Genomic DNA, 18,201 nt, shown 5'->3' on the forward strand with positions numbered 1-18,201 from the left:
CCGGTATACCAGGAATTGGGCTGCACCAGAACCTGATTTTGTGCACAATTTTTGGTATAAAAAACTCACAACGATCCATGGGCAGATGGCGGAATGCTTCAATACGGTACTAGGAGACCCCACGCAGCTACCGGAATTCATCACCAGGGGTGTCAGATTTCTTCTCCCAAAGGACCAACACACAGCTGACCCAGCGGAGTACAGACCAATAACGTGCCTTTCAAGTCTGTATAAAGTGCTATCGTCGGTAATAGCGAGGAGGGTGCAAGCCCATTGCGACGCCAACAACGTGATGACCGAGGAACAGAAAGGGTGTCGCAGAAATACGCAAGGCTGCAAAGATCAGGTCATCGTAGATGCAGTCATTGTAGGGCAAGCTACCCAAAAGCAAAGGAACCTGATTATGGCGTACATCGACTACAAAAAGGCATACGACTCAGTACTGCACTCGTACCTTCTCAAGGTACTGCAGTTGTATAAGGTAGACGAGAACGTCATCAGGCTGATGCAACACGCGATGGCGATGTGGAGCACATCCCTACACATTACCGACGGTACAGCTGTGTTACGGTCCAGAATTTCTTCAGCATCAGGAGGGGGGATTTTTCAAGCGAGGGTAGGTGAAAGTTTCCAGCATCTTTTACTGGAGAAGTGCCAAAACTCTATAATAATAATAATGATAATAAGCAATATAAAAACTATTTGTGCTACTTGTGCACCTGACAGATTGAATGATCATGATCATTTTTCAGCGATTTTCAACCTGCGTATAATCATTTAGATCAATCCTGTGGCTGCTCTAATTTCCATGCACGTTGATAAATATTTGCAACATTAATGAATTTATCCCTCTTTTTATTATTAATTTTCCAAGTTGGGAACCCTTTACCTATCGCTTAGGAATATTTTTCCTCCAGTGGGAAAATTATTTACCATATAAACCCGAATTTATATCCTTTTTGACATCCGTACCTTTTCTATCTCTTTGATGGTGCGGTCAAATTTTCAAATTTACTTCTACGTACCTTGAGTCCATTTTTTGCCTTCTCCTGATGGATTTTCATCCGCCACTAAGGCATCTCCCTCAATTGAGGCGAGACTTTTCTTTTTCTCTCGAGTCTGATCCGATTAGATACTATCTTTCGGAAAATCAGACGTTTATAGTTACCCTTTTAGATGCCTTGAGATCCAACTTCCGACTGGTTTACCGCTGTTCTTTTTTTTTTCTTCTTTATTTTGGCACAGACCTATTGATCCATAATTGCCAGTGTGCCACACTTAAAAAATATCACCGACTCCGGTATTTTTTTTACGAAATATAAACCGCTGAGCACTCGGTAATGCTTCCCGGTAAAAATAAGAATTACTGAACAATCTGTAATGTTAATTCCGACACACAGCTTGTTCAAAAAAATTACATTACGCTCTGTGAATTATTACCAAGCGAATTGTAAAAACAGATTACCGAACGTATGTTAGTAACAGCACGCAGTCGGAATAGGATGATCGAAAAAAGAAAAAACAAAGAATTCCATATTGATATCGAATGTTTGGTTGATTGATTTATTTCCGTGTTTTCATTTCTAAAATCGTTTGGACATGTTTGCATTATTATGTTTGTCTGTTTGATGAAGGTGGGACGTTTGAACACCACAAACAACTGGAATGCGCGCCTTCAAATCTAGCACTACAAGAATAAACCAACCCAGTTATGCCCAATCCTGGCTTTCTTTGCAGGTGTTCACACACTTATGAGTAAAAACCATCCCGATTCTGTCGTGGGGTTACCGACGATGCGACGAATGTCATCCGGAAACTTAATTTGTCTACAACGAAAAAATTCATTTCATCTTAAGAATTAAGGGGCGGTCATTAAATTACGTAAGACCAATTTTCGGGGTTTTTTGAACCCCCCCTCGCCCCATTGTAAGATTTTTTGTATGGAAAATCAAAAATAAATTGTTTAGCAACGTAAGAAATCTCGTCTATAGACGACAAATTGGAGCAATCAAAAAGTACATGTAGAAGGTCCTCTGTTACCTGGCATTTTCTCGCACAAGTCCGAACTAATTAGATTCCATTTCGCTAATCTGTCTTTAGTGGCTGATGGAAAGTACGTTATTTTCCTCATATTTATTTATCTGACTAGTTGGTAAGCTTATGTGTTTAAAACCATGGTTTCCAGTTTTAATTGAGTCAAAATTTTAAAGTGATCTTTTCCTTTTTCTCTCGATATTCTGTATATTCTTTATTCCATTCCTGTAGCATTTCGTTTTAACCATAACATGCAGTCATTTAATGTTAGTTGGTTCCGCTGTTCTTGGGGTTCTTGCTTGTCGCCAATGTGTACTTGTGCACTTGACAGATTGAATGATAATGATCATTTTTGATAGCATGGCCTACTCAGCTATAGACATAACACCACACTAAATCAAAATAATTATTTTCAATTTGACCTTGCAGTTGGTTCCAAAAAATCCTGGATAGCCAACAAATATTCTTCTCCTTAATGCTCCTCGAAATTCGGAGTTTTGAAGTTGAGTATACAGCCCGTGATTTGCATATTCCATTATATTCAAAAGCTGAAAAACACGGAAATCTTTTAATGAATCCGTTTTTTTTCTCCTAAACCATATATTATTATATTTATTGTTGGAAGTAATGCATTGTTTTGGTTAGGAAGGTAGAAAGAACTCCTCTTATTTCGAACATCTTCACTGATAGAAGAAAAGTCGAATCCGCAAAAATTTCCTCCAACACTTTCAGCTTTCCAGGATTTGCTTCTCCTCTTTGAAGCATGATGGTGACTGTCGTTCGATGCAGGGAGGGGTTTAGGGTTTCGCCATGGGTTGATCACAACATAATTTAGAAACTTGAACACGGAAATCGACAGCAAAGCTTATCGATTTATCATAACAAACTAATTGCGCAATCAATTAATTGTCCAAGTTGAACATGATGATCATGACACAATATAACCATAAGTAAAAACCACACCTGAATCATGTTGGGTGATGATCTACGCACCCATAGATTTACGCATACAGATCTGAACAGGAAAGCTTCTGAAAACTTACGTGGAAAAAAATTGGAAGCTTTGTGTCGGTTGTTGAATCAGGCCATAAAGCAAAACTAAAGAATTGAATGTGTAATTCACACGAAGTTTGCAAGACAATCATAACAAATTGGTATGGACGTTCATGGGATCGGTCCATACTTTTAAACGCACAATCAAAACGTGTGGATTTTTATCAGTGTATGATGCCCAGTTACAGAACTGGTAGCGACGGAGTGTCTAGAACACAAAGGCACATAGAGACCCACATGTGTTAAAAAAATCAAACAGAAATCAATTAAAGATCACTCAGCAGAGTGTCCATCCATCCGGGAAAAAGTGGAAGATTACCGAGAATTACAAGATCGAGAAAATAGTTGAATACCTTGGAGAAAGGAATACATTTTTTGCCAAGGGATAACACGACTGGGAAAAAGGGAAATCCCAAAGTGAAGGAACTCTACGAAACATGATTGGAGATCGATGCGACTTGACACATTTTCCCCATACTGGGGAACCGTATGTCATTAAAGGTCAAAATGAATGTTTAGGATACACTCATTTTATTTTGAAAATCCTAAAGGTTATTTGAGAGTTTTTTCTATAAGTATTTGGGTACCCGGATAAAAACGTACCATTCAGAAGAATGGAATGAAAACAATAATGTACAATACAAACGTATTGGATAGCGTATTGTTAATTGTATGTCGAACATCATGATTCTGAATTGAATATACAATTCAATAATAATTCAATATATTGTAACAGAACACTGTAATTGGATTTTATGGTTTATACCTTAACAATTTTGGCCAAAATCCTTATTTTCCGTGTAAAACCAGGCTTTTACTTTTTTCTGTGTAGCTTGACTGGCAGAAGTAAACAAAATAAGTGCAAAAATCAAAAAATACTTGGTAAAAAATATTGGAAAAGTAAAAGTATTTAGTTATGTAAAAGTAAATGATTTCAACTGTATTTTTCATAAAGAAGAATGCAACAATGTTGAAGATCTATACTTCTATATAAGAGTTTGAAAACTCTTTTGTTAGTTAGTACAAATATTCGGTAAGTTTTGAACAATTCATGAAAAATAAAAAGTTTTATTCTTTCATCACCAATCAATATGCATTCTGTTGAATTGTTAGTGTATTGTAAAACAAAAACACAAATTGTCATTCAAAACAATATGAAAACAATATATTTTACTGTAATCTACTAAATGTTGTTACCAATAAAAAACAATATATCTTATTGTTTTTTTTTCAAAAGCCGTGTATGAGAAAATATCAATATTTGTATTGTTACGATACTTAACAAACCCATACATTATATTGTAAAATCCTCATATACCATACTGTACAGTGCTTGATTTTGATCTGAAGAAGCCGATCAAACCATATCGGAGAGTGTAACAGCTCACGAACCATAACAGTTCCTGGCACATCGCATTCGGAGAGCCCTATGAATGTAAACTTTCACTCTCTCGTTTGGTACGTGGCACGAGAGCGTTCAAGAGCAGCAACTCTCACAGACTGCAATAGTATCGAGCCATTTGGTAGATTAATGTTTTGCATAAAATTGGTAAAAAATTTCATATTTCTGGTAAATGTAGCCTTTGACAACCTAATTATAATCTATTGGTTATTGAACACCCCTTTGGTTGCAAAACATAGAGAAGAAAAAAAAAAAATATTCGCCTCCGTTTCTTGATCAGAATGAGAGTGGGTCAGCGAATGTTACAAGTGTTGACACCACAATGAATCGGCCGCCAAACAGTGGGTGGTGTTTGTCTGTCTTGTTTTCGTTCATGGTTCGTTATCTTCAAACGAACGATATATGCCCATGCGTGTTGTATGAATGCAGGCGAATTAAATGGGATAAATTATAGATCATGTGTCAATGATCGTTTAAATTTTCCAAAGCCTGATACAGTGAATTGTTGAAACCAAATATATTGTACTGTAAATGTATTGTTATTTTACAATACACTGTATTGTATTTCCAATGCTTTTAAATGGTACTGGTACAATACGTTAATATTGTTTTTTGTATTGTATTTTTTATACGGGTAGTAGTAAATTTGAAAAATCTCCTGAAATAACTAAATTACATCAATTAGCGCTGTAACATATCCAAAGATCTTAAGCGTGTGATCCAGAATAAACAATTTATAACTTATTTTCTAATTCAAATTCTCCGCGGTGAAGAATCGCCTTGAGAATCAGTCTAATTGTTAATGCTGTTTATCTCAAAATTATGATTTCCGAGTTATCTACTTGTAGTATTAAGGGATCGAATTACTGGAAGGAGTCTCTAATGAAAACCCTCCGGGGAAAGACCCTGGGAGAATCCCTGGGGAACGAACCCTATAAACATTACAGAAGGTATCAGCGTCAGACAGATCCATTTTCCTGGAGAAATTCTCGTAGAATTACTTGAATTACCCCTTGAACCCGTGGAGGAGTCGCAAAAAAGGACCTTTAGGATTCACCACCAGGATTCTTCCACGATTACTTAAGGGATCTTTTAAGAAATGACAAAGGAATTCTTTTTGAATTTCTCTGAGCTTTCATGTTTATCTTAAATTTTGAAAAAAAAAAATCTTCGAAATTCTAAAGCAAACGTTTCCTTAGAGAAGATAGCTCCAATAGTGGAGATAGTGTGTTTTGGCATGTTTCGGCACTATGTAATATTCATGAAATTTAATCGTAAAACTATTTGAACCAATTATTTTGTTTAACATTTTTGCTCCTTTGCGCCTATTGACCTGTGCACGGGTTTCACTATTTGACGTTTTAGCGGTGCCGTGTTATGTTTATGTCATACAAATAGAATTTAGAGTCCCTTTGATAAAAAATAAAAGACTTTTTTGAGATTCACAATAAAATAGTGACCTAGTCTTCAAAAAGCCTCTTTGCTGATTAACAAAGCAGTAGTATGTGCTAAAAATCACCCTAAATAAAGAAAAGAAAAATAAAAAAACGTATTACCAGCCCAGCAGTTAAGGCGTTACTACTGAAATATGGTAGTGTCCATTTATTACGTAAGCTAAATTGAAATTTTTTACCACCTCTCCACGGTCCGTAACGCTTGTTATGTATGAGAAATTATCAAATTATTCTGTATGAGCCATAACGCTTCAGCCTTCCCTCCCCCTCTTTCCTCAATAGAGCGAATTACGTTAAATATGGACGGCGCCTAAGATTGAAGAATGAATCGGTACCCTAATAACGAAATTTTATGTTGTTTTTATATTTTTTTAGATCCAAGAAAATATTGGCATCGAAATGATTTTTTCGTTGGTGAGCTCCGCACAAGAGTGGCTCAATTGCAAATACGACGAACTGAAGAATGAAGCCGAAAAATGAGAAAGAGGAAGCAAGCGACGTCTGGAGGAAGAGGAACGCAAAAAGTTCGAAGGCACTCGCGTTACCAGTGGAATCGTTTATGGTGTGGAAAACCAATTTCGGCGGGATATGGGAATCACGGAGCGGAAAGAAAAGATTCCTCGGCGAAACGCGGAAGCTTACTGGGAAAAGAGCTGTTCCTCCAGGATAATACTCTCAACGAATCCGATCTTAAGTTCCTTATGGATGCAGGAGAACCTATCGAGAATGTGCGAATCGATGAGTCCCTGTTCCAGAACATTGAAGATCTTGAACTGGACTCGGACGATGATGACGATGAAGATTATGTGCCGGACGACAAAATAAAACGGGGGAGCGAAAAGCGTGTCGGTCTGTGGAATCGTTATTTGAATGTTTTTTTTTTTTTATATTTACTTGCTTAGGACCTTAAAAATGTGAAAGGGCATGTTTAACAAAAACAAGTATCGATTGAAGTCGGAAAAAAATATTCTAAGTTGTTGTTTTAGATTTCTGAGAAAAGTCCTTATTTCTAAGAAAAAAAAATGAGGCCATGAGGGGTCCTAACAATTTTAGGTGTTTGTTCTTAACTGGTAGGGCAGCCTGGGCACAGTTCTCCTTCTAACATCATCCAGCTAGTGTGAGCTCAAACAGCATCTATTCTATTATCCAGTGGCAGGTCCAGTGTCCTGAATGAAAGTGTGTTCAACTAGGAAGCGGATTCAATCGAACTCAGCAGAGGTTGTGCTGTTTGTTTCAAGTAAGTACCCTATCAACTTTTCAATACTTTTACTATTGTAAGATTCATACATCTTCTTCTTCTTGCATTAACGTCCTCACTGAGACAGCGTTTGCTATTCAGCTCAGTATTGAATGAGCACTTCACAGTTATTAACTGAAAGCTTTCTTTGCCAAAAGTTGCCATTTCTGCATTCTTATATCGTGTGGCAAGTACGATGATACTTTATGCCCAGGGTAGTCAATGAAATGTCCATTACTAAAAGATCAGGGACCGACCGGGATTCGAGACACCTTCAGTATGGCTTTGTTTTGTAGACGCGGACTCTAACCACTCGGCTAAGGAAGGCCCAATTCTTACCAAATCCGACTCAAACCTTTTTTTTTCAAAGTCTAAGTTCAGGGTGGCCAGTGAATTCATGATTTCAAATTCCCGGTTTTTTTTTTCAGTTATTTCCCGGTATTTTCAAAATTTTCCCGGTAGTAAAATAATGGATAAAAACCCTTATTTTGAAAACCAAAAGAATCGAAACAGATAATTTGAAAATTGTACAATCTGACATGCGGAATTGGTCATTATAATTATATATATATATATATATATATATATATATATATATATATATATATATATATATATATATATATATGTTTTGAAGTTCATTTTACACCTTGATATTACAAAAATAAGCCTACAAGCCTTGAACTATAAGCTCAGAATGGCAACAAACTCCTCTAATTGAAATTTATTCGGAAAAACGTTGTTATCGATCGCTTGTCGAAAGAAAAAAAAAGAAAAATTGCAAATGACCAATTCCGCATGTCAGATTGTACAATTTTCAAATTATCTGTTTCGATTCTTTTGGTTTTCAAAATAAGGGTTTTTATCCATTATTTACTACCGGGAAAATTTTGAAAATACCGGGAAATAACTGAAAAAAAAAAAACCGGGAATTTGAAATCATGAATTCACTGGCCACCCTGAACTTAGACTTGAAAAAAAAAAGGTTTGAGTCGGATTTGGTAGAATTGGGGCCTTCCTTAGCCGAGTGGGTTAGAGTCCGCGTCTACAAAACAAAGCCATACTGAAGGTGTCTCGAATCCCGGTCGGTCCCTGATCTTTTAGTAATGGACATTTCATTGACTACCCTGGGCATAAAGTATCATCGTACTTGCCACACGATATAAGAATGCAGAAATGGCAACTTTGGCAAAGAAAGCTTTCAGTTAATAACTGTGAAGTGCTCATTCAATACTGAGCTGAATAGCAAACGCTGTCTCAGTGAGGACGTTAATGCCAAGAAGAAGAAGATGTATGAATCTTACAATAGTAAAAGTATTGAAAAGTTGATAGGTACTTACTTGAAACAAACAGCACAACCTCTGCTGAGTTCGATTGAATCCGCTTCCTAGTTGAACACACTTTCATTCAGGACACTGGACCTGCCACTGGATAATAGAATAGATGCTGTTGAGCTCACACTAGCTGGATGATGTTAGAAGGAGAACTGTGCCCAGGCTGCCCTACCAGTTAAGAAACAAACACCTAAAATTGTTTAGGACCCCTCATGGCCTCATTTTTTTTTCTTAGAAATAAGGACTTTTCTCAGAAATCTAAAACAACAACTTAGAATATTTTTTTCCGACTTCAATCGATACTTGTTTTGTTAAACATGCCCTTTCACATTTTTAAGGTCCTAAGCAAGTAAATATAAAAAAAAAAACATTCAAATAACGATTCCACAGACCGACACGCTTTTCGCTCCCCGTTTTATTTTTCGTCCGGCACATAATCTTCATCGTCATCATCGTCCGAGTCCAGTTCAAGATCTTCAATGTTCTGGAACAGGGACTCATCGATTCGCACATTCTCGATAGGTTCTCCTGCATCCATAAGGAAACTTAAGATCGGATTCGTTGAGAGTATTATCCTGGAGGAACAGCTCTTTCCCAGTAAGCTTCCGCGTTTCGCCGAGAATCTTTTCTTTCCGCTCCGTGATTCCCATATCCCGCTCGAAATTGGTTTTCCACACCATAAACGATTCCACTGTAACGCGAGTGCCTTCGAACTTTTTGCGTTCCTCTTCCTCCCAGACGTCGCTTTGCTTCCTCTTTCTCATTTTCGGCTTCATTCTTCAGTTCGTCGTATTTGCAATTGAGCCACTCTTGTGCGGAGCTCACCAACGAAAAAAATCATTTCGATGCCAATATTTCTTGGATCTAAAAAAATATAAAAACAACAAAATTTCAGTTATTAGGTACCGATTTCATTCTTTCATCTTAGGCGCCGTCCATATATTACGGTAACGCTCTATGAGGAAAGAGGGGGGAGGGGAAGGCTGAAGCGTTATGGCTCATACGAAAATTTGAAAATTTCTCATACAAACAGCGTTACGGACCGTGGAGGGGGTAAAAAAATTTCAATTTTAGCTTTACGTAATAAATGGACACTACCATATTTCAGTAGTAACGCCTTAACTGCTGGGCTGGTAATACGTTTTTTTTATTTTTCTTTTCTTATTAGGGTGATTTTTAGCACATAACCCTACTGCTTGTTAATCAGCAAAGAGGCTTTTTTGAAGACTAGGTCACTATTTTTATTGTGAATCTCAAAAAAGTCTTTATTTTTATCAAAGGGACTCTAAATTCTATTTGTATGACATAAACATAACACGGCACCGCGTAAACGTCAAATAGTGAACCCGTGCCACAGGTCAATAGGCGCAAAGGAGCAAAAATGTTAAAACCAAAATAATTGGTTCAAATAGTTTTACGATTAAATTTCATGAATATTACATAGTGGCGAAAACATGCCAAAACACACTATCTCCACTATTGGAAGCTATCTTCTCTAAGGAAACGTTTGCTTTAAGAATTTTCGAAGATTTTTTTTCTTCAAAAATTTAAGATAAACATGAAAGCTCAGAGAAATTCCAAAAAAGAATTCCTTTGTCATTTCTTAAAAGAATCCCTTAAGTAAATCGTGGAGAATCCCTGGTGTGAATCCTAAAGGTCCTTTTTGCGACTCCTCCACGGGTTCAAGGGGTAATTCAAGTAATTCTACGAGAATTTCTCCAGGAAATGGATCTGTCTGACGCTGATACCTTCTGTAATGTTTATAGGGTTCGTTCCCCAGGGATTCTCCAGGTCTTTCCCCGGAGGTTTTCATTAGAGACTCTTCCAGTAATTCGATCCCTTAATACTACAAGTAGATAACTCGGAAATCATAATTTTGAGATAAACAGCATTAACAATTAGACTGATTCTCAAGGCGATTCTTCACCGCGGAGAAATTTGATTAGAAAATAAGTTATAAATTGTTTATTCTGGATCACACGCTTAAGATCTTTGGATATGTTACAGCGCTAATTGATGTAATTTAGTTATTTCAGGAGATTTTTCAAATTTACTACTACCCGTATAAAAAATACAATACAAAAACAATATAACGTATTGTACCAGTACCATTAAAAGCATTGGAAATACAATACAGTGTATTGTAAAATAACAATACATTTACAGTACAATATATTGTTTTCAACAATTCACTGTATCAGGCTTGGAAAATTTAACGATCATTGACACATGATCTATAATTTCATCCCATTTATTCGCCTGCATTCATACAACACGCATGGCATATATCGTTCGTTGAAGATAACGAACCATGAACGAAAACAAGACAGACAAACACCACCCACTGTTTGGCGCCGATCATTGTGTGTCAACACTTGTAACATTCGCTGACCCACTCTCATTCTGATCAAGAAACGGAGCGAATATTTTTTTTTTCTTCTCTATGTTTGCAACCAAAGGGGTGTTCAATAACCCAATAGATTATAATTAGGTTGTCAAAGGCTACATTACCAGAAAATATGAAATTTTTTACCAATTTTATGCAAAAACATTAATCTACCAAATGGCTCGATACTATTGCAGTCTGTGAGAGTTGCTGCTCTTGAACGCTCTCGTGCCACGTACCAAACGAGAGAGTGAAAGTTTACATCATAGGGCTCTCCGAATGCGATGTGCCAGGAACTGTTATGGTTCGTGAGCTGTTACACTCTCCGAATATGGTTTGATCGGCTTCTTCAGATCAAAAATCCAAGCACTGTACAGTATGGTATATGAGGATTTTACAATATAATGTATGGGTTGTTAAGTATCGTAACAATACAAATATTGATATTTTCTCATACACGGCTTTGAAAAAAAAACAATAAGATATATTGTTTTTTTTATTGGTAACAACATTTAGTAGATTACAGTAAAATATATTGTTTTCATATTGTTTTGAATGACAATTTGTGTTTTGTTTTACAATACACTAACAATTCAACAGAATGCATATTGATTGGTGATGAAAAGAATAAAACTTTTATTTTTCATGAATTGTTCAAAACTTACCGAATATTTGTACTAACTAACAAAAGAGTTTCAACTCTTATATAGAAGTATAGATCTTCAACATTGTTGCATTCTTCTTATGAAAAATAACAGTTTGAAATCATTTACTTTTACATAACTAAATACTTTTACTTTTCCAATATTTTTTACCAAGTATTTTTTGATTTTTGCACTTATTTTGTTTACTTCTGCCAGTCAAGCTACACAGAAAAAAGTAAAAGCTGTTTTACACGAAAATAAGATTTTGGCCCAAAATTGTAAGGTATAAAACCATAAAATCCAATACAGTGTTCTGTTACAATATATTGAATTATTATTGAATTGTATATTCAATTCAGAATCATGATTGTTCGACATACAATTACAATACGCTATCCAATACGTTGTATTGTACATTATTGTTTCATTCCATTCTCTGAATGGTACGTTTTTTCCGGGTACCCAAATACTTATAGAAAAACTCTCAAATAACCTTTTAAGGATTTTCAAAATAAAATGAGTGTATCCTAAAACATTCATTTTGACCTTTATGACATACGGTTCCCCAGTATGGGGAAAATGTGTCAAGTCGCATCGATCTCAATCATGTTTCGTAGAGTTCCTTCACTTGGATTTCCTTTTTCCAGTCGTGTATCCCTTGGAAAAAATGTATTCCTTTCTCCAAGGTATTCAACTATTTTCTCGATCTTGTAATTCTCGTAATCTTCCACTTTTCCCGGATGGATGGACACTCTGCTGAGTGATCTTTAATTGATTTCTGTTTGATTTTTTTAACACATGTGGTCTCTATGTGCCTTTGTTCTAGACACTCCGTCGCTACCAGTTCTGTAACTGGGCATCATACACTGATAAAAATCCACACGTTTGATTTGTGCGTTTAAAAGTATGGACCGATCCATGAACGTCCATACCCAATTTGTTAATGATTGTCTTGCAAACTTCGTGTGAATTACACATTCAATTCTTTAGTTTTGCTTTATGGCCTGATTCAACAACCGACAACAAAGCTTCCAATTTTTTTCCACGTAAGTTTCAGAAGCTTTCCTGTTCAGATCTGTATGCGTAAATCTATGGGTGCGTAGATCATCACCCAACATGGATTCAGTGTGTTTTACTTATGGTTATATTGTGTCATGATCATCATGTTCAACTTGGACAATTAATTGATTTGCGCAATTAGTTTGTTATGATAAAATCGATAAGCTTTGCTGTCGATTTCCGTGTTCAAAGTTTCTAAATTATGTGTGATCAACCCATGGCGAACTAAACCCTCTGATCGAACGACAGTCACCATCATGCTTCCAAAGAGGAGAAGCAAATCCTGAAGCTGAAAGTGTTGGAGGAAATTTTGCGGATTCGACTTTCTTCTATCAGTGAAGATGTTCGAAATAAGAGGAGTTCTTTCTACCTTCCTACAAAAACAATGCATTACTTCCAACAATAAATATAATAATATATGGTTTAGGAGAAAAAAACGGATTCCATTAAAAGATTTTCCTTGTTTTCAGCTTTTGAATATAATGGAATATGCAAATCACGGGCTGGTATACTCAACTCAAAACTCCGAATTTCGAGGAGCATTAAGGAGAAGAAATATTTGTTGGCTATCCAGGATTTTTGGAACCAACTGCAAGGTCAAAATTGAAAATAATTATTTTGATTAGTGTGGTAGTTATGTCTATAGCTGAGTAGGCCATGCTATCAAAAATGATCATTATCATTCAATCTGTCAAGTGCACAAGTACCACATTGGCGACAAGCAAGAACCAAGAACAGCGGAACCAACTAACATTAAATGACTGCATTTATGGTTTAAAAACGAAATGCTACAGAATGGAATAAAGAATATACAGAAATATCGAGAGAAAAAGGAAAAGATCACTTTAAAATTTTGACTCAATTAAAACTGGAACCATGTTTAAACACATAAGCTTACCAACTAGTCAGATAATAAATATGAGGAAAAACGTACTTTCCATACAGCCACTAAAGACAGATTAGCGAAATGGAATCTAATTAGTTCGGACTTGTGCGAGAAATGCCAGGTAACAGAGGACCTTCTACATGTACTTTTTGATTGCTCCAATTTGTCGTCTATAAGACGAGATTTCTTACCTAAACAATTTATTTTTGATTTTCATACAAAAAATCTTACAATGGGGCGAGGGGTTCAAAAAACCCCGAAAATTGTCTTACGTAATTAATGGACCGCCCCTTAATTCTTAAGATGAAATGAATTTTTTTCGTTGTAGACAAATTAAGTTTCCGGATGACATCGTCGCATCGTCGGTAACCCACGACAGAATCGGTGATGGTTTTACTCATAAGTGTGAACACCTGCAAAGAAGCCAGGATTGGCATAACTGGGTTGGTTTATTCTTGTAGTGCTAGATTTGAGGCGCGCATTCCAGTTGTTTTGGTGTTCAACGTCCCACCTTCATCAACAGACAAACATAATAATGCAAACATGTCCAAACGATTTAGAAATGAAAACACGAAATAAATCAATCAACCAAACATTCGATATCAATATGGAATTCTTTGTTTTTCTTTTTTCGATCATCCTATTCCGACTGCGTGCTGTTACTAACATACGTTCGGTAATCTGTTTTACAATTCGCTTGGTAATAATTCACGAGCGTAATGTAATTTTTTGACAGCTGTGTGTCGATTAACATTACAGATTGTTCAGTAATTCTTATTTTTACCGAAGCATTACGAGTGCTCAGCGGTTTATATTTCGGTAAAAAAAAATACCGGAGTCGGTGATATTTTTTAAGTGTGCACACTGGCAATTATGGATCAATAGGTCTGTGCCAAAATAAAGAAAAAAAAAAAAGAAACAGCGGTAAACCAGTCGGAAGTTGGATCTCAAGGCATCTAAAAGGTAACTATAAACGTCTGATTTTCCGAAAGATAGTATCTAATCGGATCAGACTCGAGAGAAAAAGAAAAGTCTCGCCTCAATTGAGGAGATGCCTTAGTGGCGGATAAAATCCATCAGGAGAAGGCAAAAATGGACTCAAGGTACGTAGAAGTAAATTTGAAAATTTGACCGCACCATCAAAGAGATAGAAAAGGTACGGATGTCAAAAACGGATATAAATTCGGTTTATATGGTAAATAATTTTCCCACTGGAGGAAAAATATTCCTAAGCGATAGGTAAAGTCCAACTGGAAAATTAATAAAAAAGAGGGATAAATTCAATTAAGTTGCAAATATTTATCAACGTGCATGAAATAGAGCAGCCACAGGATTGATCTAAATGATTATACGCAGGTTGAAAATCGCTGAAAAATGATCATGATCATTCAATCTGTCAGGTGCACAAGTAGCACAAATAGTTTTATATTGCTTATTATCATTATATTATTATAGAGTTTTGGCACTTCTCAGTAAAAGATGCTGGAAACTTTCACCTACCCTCGCTTTGAAAAATCCCCCTCCTGATGCTGAGAATTCTGGACCGTAACACAGCTGTACCGTCGGTAATGTGTAGGATGTGCTCCACATCGCCATCGCGTGTTGCATCAGCCTGATGACGTTCTCGTCTACCTTATACAACTGCAGTACCTTGAGAATACGAGTGCAGTACTGAGTCGTATGCCTTTTTGTAGTCGATGTACGCCATAATCAGGTTCCTTTGCTTTTGGTAGCTTGCCCTACAATGACTGCATCTACGATGACCTGATCTTTGCAGCCTGCGTATTTCTGCGACACCCTTTCTGTTCCTCGGTCATCACGTTGTTGGCGTCGCAATGGGCTTGCACCCTCCTCGCTATTACCGACGATAGCACTTTATACAGACTTGAAAGCACGTTATTGGTCTGTACTCCGCTGGGTCAGCTGTGTTGTCCTTTGGGAGAAGAAATCTGACACCCCTGGTGATGAATTCGGTAGCTGCGGGGTCTCCTAGTACCGTATTGAAGCATTCCGCCATCTGCCCATGGATCGTTGTGAGTTTTTTATACCAAAAATTGTGCACAAAATCAGGTTCTGGTGCAGCCCAATTCCTGGTATACCGGTAGCTTCACGTATACCAGCGGTTACCACGCCCGGCCATGTCTCCAATTCCATCACATTGTCTCTCTCTTCTGCAACCACATCCATCGCCGTTGTGTTCGGTGGATTATCTCATAAATTGGCCCAAAATTGTGTAATGTCGCCAATCTCTGTAAGTCCCTCGCCAAAGTCGACCTTGTCATTTCGGATGCGGTTGTAACTCCATCTCGTTTATGTTGAACATCCGGTTTTGTTCCTTCTGCTTCGAACATTCTCCATAACGTCGCAATCGTTTCGCAAGAGCACTCAACCGCTGTACATGGTGTCGAGGATCTCAGTAATGTCGACTTCTCTGAGATCTCGGAGCTCTGCGGCCTAACAATTCAGCAACATGACGAACCAGCCTCGTTGATCGATTCCCCTGCTTGTACTGTGTTAATCGACCAACCTTTGATCGCAGTGTTGCGATTCTGCTCTCAAGCGTCGCATCCATACGGTTCTGTGCGTTGGGCGTGTGCCATCTTCTCCTTGCGCGCTTTCGCAATCCCAACGTCTTAACTACAGCTATTGCAGCTGAATACACGATAAACTGCAGATCCTCAAGGTTCTCACGGCTTCCAAGTACTGGCAAAATATCCTGATTTAGGATGCTTACTGCACTCGTCAGCCGTAGGAATACCGCAGCTTTGTGTATCCGTGCCGGACATGACGTTTGTCCCACGGAACTGCGTAACTGCTGTGCCCATATGGAGTGCAGGATATTTGGGAGTATAGTCCTAAATCTTTCAGGAAACACTCGTCATTAACGGAGCCTGTGGGGCACTTGGTCACCCCTCACAGTAATTGTCCTTACGCGTTAATGCATGGCCGTCGAGGAGAGCGAAGCAGGAGAGGCAGCAGTGCACGTAGTGTCAGTGCTGGACACCATTTTTCATCCCCGGCTAACGTATCGTGAGGTTATGGATGGAGCGTGGTTGATAGGGCCATCAATAAAAGTAGAGAGGGCTCTTTGTGATGAAATGGCTGCACAGCAGCGTGACTCCATCCTTGACTTTGCGTCCTCGAAGTCTAACATCAGCAAGACCTCAAGCAGGCCCTGTTCAGACTTCGTGATCGATGTTGCGGCCAAGCAGAACCATGCTGAACACCATGGCGACTTGCAGCGCAAACCCGTGAATTGAAGGTGCCGAAGTTTACCCAGACGGAGCCCTTCGTTTTTGCGGGTAGCCCAAAAAGTGCGGAAGCGAAGTCTTATAAACAAGCAATCGCAAGCGTCGAGCAGCCGTCAGGGAGAGCTACCGGCGCGCTCGCAAGGCCGGCGAATATCAACCCCGAAAGTCGGAAGAAGTGCCGGAAAATCGGACCCCAGCCAGGCGTCTGGAAGTCGAGAAGGGTGGGCCCGAAAAGGCTGGCCCTCACGATGATGGAACAGGGGTTGCAACCATGAGAGGTCCTCAATCATCATGTTAGGTGGATCAGGGGACGCCCCCCTGACAACCGTTAGAGCGAAAGAAGAGGAACAAGAAGCACGACGTGCATGAGCGTAATTACCAGGCCTAAGAAAGTAGAGGGTAGTGCCAAGCGCGAAAAGGGTGCATGCGATCATCATCAAGACGGAAGAGTCCAAATCGGAAGTTTTGAAGGCGATGCACAGTTGACGCGAAGCTCTCAGAATCTAGGAGCCGACGTACCGAGTTTCAGACGCACTCGTACAGTGAAATGATCCTCGAGCTTAAGCGCGACAAGGAGCGCAAGGGCGCCGCCTACAAAAGCTTGGCGGAAGAGGTCCGTGTCGAAGTGAGGGCTCTAACGCAGGCAGTGACTCTGAAGGTGATGAACCTTGACGAGATCACCGACGCAGAAGAGCTCGTCACGGCACTGCGGCAACAGTGCGAGATACAGGTGCCCACCGCTGCCGTTCGGCTACGGAAAGGTCCGGCAGGAACTCAGGTGGCCTTAGTACAGCTACCTGTGGCGGACGCTAATAAGTCCGCTAAGGTAGGTAAGATCAAGGTGGGTTGGTCAGTATGCTCATTCACCATACACGAGCAACCGGTGATCTGCTTCAGGTGTAAGGAACCAGGACACAAGTCCTGGGGCTGTAAAGGCCCTGATAGGACCAAGTTGTGTAGGCATTGTGGTGAGGAAAGTCATAAGGCACTAGGCTGCAAGAACCCTCCCAAGTGCTTGATTTGCTCCGGGAAGTCCGTGAACAACAAGCATCCAACGGGAGGCTCAAGGTGCCCTTGAAGAGCCATAAATGAAAAATCACAGTGCAGGTAACGCAGCTGAACCTGAACCACTGTCACGCAGCTCAGCAATTGCTGTATCAGGCAGGTGCTGAGTGGGGGACGAATATCGCCATCATATCGGACCCATACCGAGTACCCGCCGGCAACGGCAACTGGGTCGTGGATGGATCCGGAAAAATGGCGGCGATATGGACGACGGGTAAATACCCCGTCTAGGAGTTGGTGTCTACTACCTACGAGGGCTTCGTGATCGCCAAGGTAAACGGGGTCCTCTTCTGTAGCTGCTATGCGCCTCCGAGTTGGTCGACCGAGCGGTTCACGGTGATGCTGGACTGTATGACGACCGTGCTGACAGGGCGAAGGCCAGTAGTAATAGCGGGT

The 18,201-nt window shown here is 39.0% G+C and overlaps 1 protein-coding gene and 1 pseudogene across 1 annotated transcript in view; one reads left to right on the forward strand and one right to left on the reverse strand.

Moving 5' to 3' along the window:
- Nucleotides 1–18,201, reverse strand: part of LOC110681477 (RWD domain-containing protein 1-like) — a 31,164-nt gene that overhangs the window by 1,006 nt on the left and 11,957 nt on the right. The gene's annotated exons all lie outside the window — the stretch shown is intronic.
- LOC110681478 lies at nt 6,078–7,113 on the forward strand (annotated as a pseudogene).

Source organism: Aedes aegypti, unplaced genomic scaffold (assembly GCF_002204515.2).
Source record: "Aedes aegypti strain LVP_AGWG unplaced genomic scaffold, AaegL5.0 Primary Assembly AGWG_AaegL5_hic_scaff_990_PBJ_arrow, whole genome shotgun sequence".
Taxonomy (NCBI): domain Eukaryota; kingdom Metazoa; phylum Arthropoda; class Insecta; order Diptera; family Culicidae; genus Aedes; species Aedes aegypti.